Below are 7,131 nucleotides of genomic sequence, written 5' to 3'. Positions count from 1 at the left end.
TTTTGTCATCATACAAATTCAGTAATATCAACTAAAATACACTAATCATTCAAAAAAATCAAAGAAAACTCAGTTCAGAGCATCATAAACATCAAAAGAAAATTACAAAAGAACAGTGAAAATGCATCCTAATATGAAGTGCAAATGACCCTAGAGTGCCTAAAGTGTAATCACAAAATTTCGAAAAGTCACAACATTTAGATTCCGAACCATTGTCACTTCTAATTTTAACAATATTCCAACCAAACAGATTTTGAACTTTTACAAATAGGGAAACGAAAATTTTTTGAAAGTAGCATCTTTGTGAGTAAGAAAAATCCCCCAAGTGTATCTAAAATAATCATCAATATTGGCTAAATAATATCTCTTACCACTCAATCTAACAATTTGTGTAAGACTAAACAAATCAAGATGTAAAAATTACAATGGTTTTGAAGTAGAAACACGTCATCTCCAAATGTCACTATGCCACTAGACTTTGGATTGACTTTGATGAATTGTGGTGGATCACCGGTCATATGTCTTGAACATTCACTGTCTATGAACTACTTTGATTTCTTAATAATGTTCACCAGATTTACCTACTCAAGAGTTCAAGAACTAATATTTGGTACCCATTAATTTTTGGGTTCTTGAGAGTTAGTATCATGTCTAACTATCCACATGTATTTCATGCCTCTTCTCATGTTCTTCCTCACAAGGCAATTATTTTTCATGTGACATTTTTGACAACAAAAATTATGCATAACCAACGAGTTATTTGCATAAATAGGTTTAATAAATCTTGTCTTCTCTTATAAACAGCAAAATCATTTGCACCAGAATTTATCTTCTTCTCATAAGTGCCAAAATGAGACTTTGTTCCATTTCCTTGAAAGCAATTTTATTTTTTATGTTAGAGCAACTCATTAAAATTATCCATTCTTCTTTTCAAATCACCCTGTTCTTTTTCGAACATTTCACAAAGCCTTGTTTTTCTACCAAACTCATTTTGTAGATCAGTCTCACCATTTTTAAAGTAATCATTTTTAGTTTTCAGCTTTTTACTTTCTTGAAAAAGACGTGCATTGTCTTGAAGAAGAAAACTAATTTTGTGTTTTAATTCCTTGTTTCTAGCATAAGATTCTTTCAAACTATCATGCAATTTTTCAATGAAAGATTCAAGATCATCATCAGTTTCATCATCACTTTCAAATTGAGAGTTAGAAGCTGTTACCTCATCATCTCTAATAGCCATAAAAGCCAATTGAGCAGATTCTTCTTCCTTTTCAATTTCAAAATCGGAGTTGCACTCATTCCATGTAAATTGGAAGTTGTTGAATCTTGATTTTCTTTCAGCTTTCCCTTATTTCTTCTTCTTCATTGGACACTCACTCATGTAGTGTCCAAGTTGACCGCTTTTCATAACATTTGTCACCTTATTTTTTGTTGGCCTCTTGTTTTCCTTTATTTTTTACAATGTTGAATTGATTGAAATTCGAATTGCTAGGACCTTCTTTTCTGAATTTTCTTTTATTGAGGATTCTCTTGAAACTTTTTGTGAGCTAGATCATTGTCATCCATATCTTCATCATCCAGTGAAACTGAGTCATCTTCATCTTGAGATGCTTTTAGAGCAATACTCCTTTTTACGTTTGCATCTTCTTCTTCCTGTACTTTGATCTTAAGGTTCAACTCATAAGATGTTAGAGAATTTATAAGAGATTCAATATGCATAGAATTCAAATCTTTAGTCTCTTCAATAACAGTCACCTTACTTTCCCAATCCTTGGACAAAGTATTCATGATTTTTCTGTTTTTCTCTCCTAAGGAGTATTCCTTTTTAAGCACCTCTAAATCCTTAATAAGATCATTGAATCTACAATACATTTCATCAATATTTTCATGACGTTCCATCTTAAACGATTCATACTTAGTAACCAAGATAGATTTCTTTTGTTCTCTAACATTTTCACTACCTTCATGAATTTGTCTCAGTTTATTCTAAATTTCCTTAGCTTACTTGCAGCTTTTGACCCTAATAGATTCATTGGAGTCTAAAACACTATATAACATATTCATAGCCTTTATTCCAAATTTCTATCCTCTGTAGTCAATTCATTTCTTATTTTTGGTTTAGATCTATGAGTGTTTTCATCTACTATAGAGGCATCGTATGGACCTTCATTAACAATAAGTCACAATTCAATATCAATCGATTACAAGAAGATAATCATTTTTTCTTTTCAACTCACATAATTTGACCCATTGAATATTGGAGGTCTAATCACAGATTGCCCTTCAAAAAACATGGCATTGTTGGTTGTCATCTTTACTCCTAAACCGATTGAGTTTAATCTCTAAGAGACCAAACTCTAATACCAATTGTAAGGATCGAAGTCAACCTAAGAGGAGGGTGAATTAGGTTGATTAAAAAGTTAATTAAGTTATGGGCACTTTTTTGCTCAATATGAAATTTATCCTCTTTTCTAAGTGATCACACAATGAATCAATCAATGAAGGAACAATATCACTTGAGAGAAGTAGAAGAGATATGCAATTTAAGAATCACAAGATAATAATCAATAAATAAGAAAAGAAGAGTTGCAAATCAATTGACTACCAAACTCCTCTTAAATTTGAAGACCAATTCACAAAGCAAGTTTCTTCAAGTTAATGAAATACAACTAATCTTGTGTACAAAGGAAAACACACTTCCTCCTTGCCCCAAGATTCACTCGGTCAAATTAGGAAATTTTACTATCCCTCAAGACAACCCTCACAGAGCTACACTATTGAAGTATTCACTCACAAATGAAAAACTTACAATGAACTTCACACCACCAAAATTACAAATCTTTCTCGAAGAGTTTTTTCTCACTAAAACTACTCTATATCTTTTGTATATTTAGTGTGCAAAAGTTGTTTGAAGTTTCTGACGATACTCTATTTATATGAGACCAAGAAAGTGCTTTATTAATACTTTCAACGGATAGAAAGTAGTTGAAAAATCAACTAGCCGTTGGAAGTATCGGACGTCAGGTACTACCGTTGCTTGCGTCCGATAGTAGACAAAGAGTTTGAAGGATTCTATCGGACGTCCGATACTTCCGATGCTTGCGTCCGACAGCAGGCAGTGTGCTTGAGAGATTTTATTCAATTTTTTCAGATGTCCGGTACTTTTAATGCTTGCGTCCGAAAGCAGATAGTGAAATTGAGAAATCTTCTTCAATCTTTTTGGACGTCCGGTACCTCCAATGCTTTGCATCCGAAGTGTCGCATTGTTTATCGGACGTCCGATGCTCTAATGTTTTGCGTCCGATCGAAGTTAGTGAGTTAGAGGAAATGTTTTAATTCTTTCGAAAGTCCGGTGGTCAAGTTCATCATGCGTCCGAAGTTGCGTAATGAATATCGGACGTCCGACCCTGTCTTCACAAGTGTTCGACATCTTTCAGTAACCTTTGTTTCTTTCAATTGCACTTGATCTTTGAATCTGATTTGCTTCATAACTGAAAGTAATTCTTAAAGAGATATCAATATCATCCATTTATTTTGTAAACATCAAAAGTTAGGGACAAGATTAACACCTTATCCTCGCATCCCTTACTCCTACATCATGACAGTTAGTACCAAGAAAATTTATAGATTTAACTTTTTCATTCATTTCCTGGTTAACCTTTTCGTCATATGGCATATTAGAAACAAGAGCAATAGGCTCTATACTACCATCTTTATTAACCAAATTAAATTTCAATTCCTCACCATTAACTTGTTATATAAGTTTACCCTTTTTCACGTCAATTATGGTTCGTGCATTGGCTAAAAACGTTCTTCCTAAAATAATTGGCATTTTCATATCTTCCTCAATATCTAAGACCACAAAATTCACAGGTATAATAGATTTCCTTAATCCTATGAGAACATTTTCTAAAATACCAATTGTGATGCGAGACGCGGAAGCTACTTCGGATCTAGAGGAACACGATGAAGATTTGACGGAGTTGAACCCGAACTTGGACCACTCAAGAACAGATTTAACGGTAGAGGACGCCACAATCAAGTATGTGTGCTTGATTGATAAGTCAAGAACAGCCTAGGATCAACTCTAGGATGTTCAACTTAACTTTTACAAGCTAAGGGAATTTGCCACAAGGAATGGACGAAATTCTGGAAATTTTATTCAATACTCTCAAAAACTGAATGTAACATGCGGCTTGAGGCTATTAATAGCCGTGACTAAGACATAATAAACTGGAAAAATAACAAGGAAAGTTCGGCCAGCCCCTTGGGCCTTCACTTGACCGAAAGCTAGCCCAACTAACTATAGATCCCCGTACGGCTCAGCGAGGGTACTTAACTGCGGCTCAGCCCGCCGTTTGGAGCTTGAACACTCGCATCTTCAATTGTAAGCAGCATTTTAGTAGTCGTGCAAGGATATTCCAACTCAATTCCTTCAATGCCCGGTTTCTCTTGGGTTTGGATGGCATGTACCAAGGCTTGGAGGGACTCCTTGAATCTCTTAGCTCGTGCTCGTGTCACTGGGCCTTGGGGCACCTTCACAGGGTCTACTTGTACACTTTGGGCCTCGTGCTCAACCGCATCATTCCCCTCCTCTTGAAAAGGATTTGCCCTCAAATCGTACTCGTCCCCTGCAATAAATGGACTTAGATCAGCAACATTGAATGTAGCACTAACAGTATACTCACCAGGCAGATCTAAGCGGTATGCGTTGTCGTTGATGCGCTCAATAACTTGAAAAGGCCCATCTCTTCGTGGTGACAGCTTGCTTTGCCGTTGTTTTGGAAACCTCTCCTTGCGCAAATGTAACCAGACCCAATCACCTGGTTCAAAGACAAGCTTGCGCCTGTGCTTATTAGCTTGTTGGACATAGGCTGGTTTGTTAGGCAATGGTGCTCCAGGAATGAGATCGATTTGGTGCTCGATTCCCCTTAGCGGTGGTAGTCCATCAGGTACATCCTCAGGAAATATGTCCTCAAATTCATCTTTGGCTTTTGCTAGCAAGCTTAGCTTCCCCTTATTTTCTTCTCTCATAGCCGACCCACTTGTTGCCTTTTTCTTCCCTAGGGGTTCGGCCCTACTCTCTCCTTTTTCTTCCTCACTTTTCTCTCGATTTTTCCTCTCAAGTTCTAGCTCATACTCCTTTTGGAGCCTCATTTGATCTTCATACACTTGTTTTGGGGTGAGAGGTACAAGTGTCACCGTTCTATTGCAATGAGTAAAGACATATTTATTAGCTCTTCCCTTGAATTCGGCATCGCGATCATATTGCCAAGGCCATCCAAAAATGAGGTGACTTGCTTGCATTGGCACGACATCACAAGTAACCTCGTCTTCATACTTGCCAATTCGGAATGGCACTTTTACTTGTCTAAACACACGGACTTCCCCTTCATTGTTCAACCATTGAAGGCGATAAGGTCTTGGATGTTTGATAACTTGGAGCCCTAGCATTTCTACCATGAGTAGACTAGCGACATTGGCACAACTCCCACTATCAATAACAACACTACACACCTTATCCTTGATATGACACCTTGTGTAGAAAAGGTTGTCCCGTTGTACCTCCATTTCCTCCTCTTTGGCGCGGGTAGTGAGGACCTTTCGAACCACTAGGCATCCAATCTCCTCATGCGTAGGTATCTCCTCACTCGATTCATTCTCTTCCTCTTCTAGAGGCGGTATCCCCTCGTACTCCTCTTCCTCATCTGATACAATTTCCCCATTTGGCAACATCAGCATGGTCCTTTGGCTGGGGCATTGAGAAGCGATATGGCCAAATCCTTGACACTTAAAGCACTTGGTGTCTCGACCACGCGGTTTGGTAGCTACATTATTAGCCTCAAAGTCAGGCTTGGGCGTTGCCTTGGAAGGGAGGCCATTCGGCCTTGGAGGGTAAGAAGGAGCTGCGGCTTTCTCCTCCCTTTTTGGTTGAGAAGTGCGCCAATTTCCAGCTTGATAAGTAGTGCTTTGTCGCGCAGTACCCCTCCTCTTGAGGCGCCGTTCAATTGTAACCGCCTTCTCGAGCATTTCATTCATGTCGAGGTAGTGTTGGAGTTCCACTACTTCGGCAATCTCGGGCCTCAATCCATGTAGAAAACGAGCCATAGTGGCCTCTCCATCTTCACGTAAATCCGCCTTCATGATGGCCATTTCCATCTCCTTGTAATAATCCTCAACTGACATGGACCCTTGGTTGAGAGCTTGTAGCCGACGGTGTAGATCTCGACTATAGTAGCTCGGAACGAACCTTTTTCTCATCAGACTTCTCATTTCCTCCCAAGTTTCCAAAGGTCTCTCACGATTTCTCCTTCGGCTTAGTCTAAGTTGGTCCCACCAAATGGAGGCGTAGTCAGTGAATTCTACGGCTGCTAGTTTCACCTTTTGCTCCTCCGTATAGGTGTGGCATTCATAGACTAACTCAATTTTCCGTTCCCATTCCAAGTACGCCTCGGGGTCCGACTTGCCTTGGAATGAGGGAATCTTGAGTTTGACACCTTTAATGGTGTCGTCTCCTCGACGTTGGAACCTTTGATCATTTTGGTACCTTCCCTCAAACGCTTCCTCTTCATCGTTTGAGTATGCCGATTCTTTGCCCTTACTCGGGGTAGGTGGAGGTCTCGAGTTCTCCAACTGATCAATTCGATCATGCAATGGCTCAATTTCATTCTTGAGCAATCGCTTGAACTCCCCCATCATGGCTTCCAACTGTAGTTTGATGTCCATGGTTTGGCTACCCACTCCACTAGACATATTTAGTTCACCTGCAAAACAAATAAACAAAAACGAGTTCCTCTCTCTTTTTTTTTTTTTTTTTTAATACGATGTATAGGTCACTCACACTCGTGTTTCACTCAAGTGTATCACTCTCTAATAATCTTACCAAGCAATTCCTTGGCTTGCTAGTCGCTCGAGTTGAACAAACCAGGGGTCACCGCAGTGTACGTTCTTGACTAGTCAACAAGTGACACACAAGCTAGTAGCAATAAATGGAGGTGAATGACTGAAGACCTAGACACGACTCAAGACTCAGAATATAGCTGGACAATAACTAACGACTCAAAAGAAAGTAAGACAATTAACTTGAATGCTGAAATTTTGAAAATCCTAGAAAACTCTACCCGAAACCCAATT

Source organism: Coffea arabica, chromosome 4e, assembly GCF_036785885.1.
Source record: "Coffea arabica cultivar ET-39 chromosome 4e, Coffea Arabica ET-39 HiFi, whole genome shotgun sequence".
Classification (NCBI taxonomy): domain Eukaryota; kingdom Viridiplantae; phylum Streptophyta; class Magnoliopsida; order Gentianales; family Rubiaceae; genus Coffea; species Coffea arabica.
Note: the sequence above shows the minus strand (reverse complement) of the source record.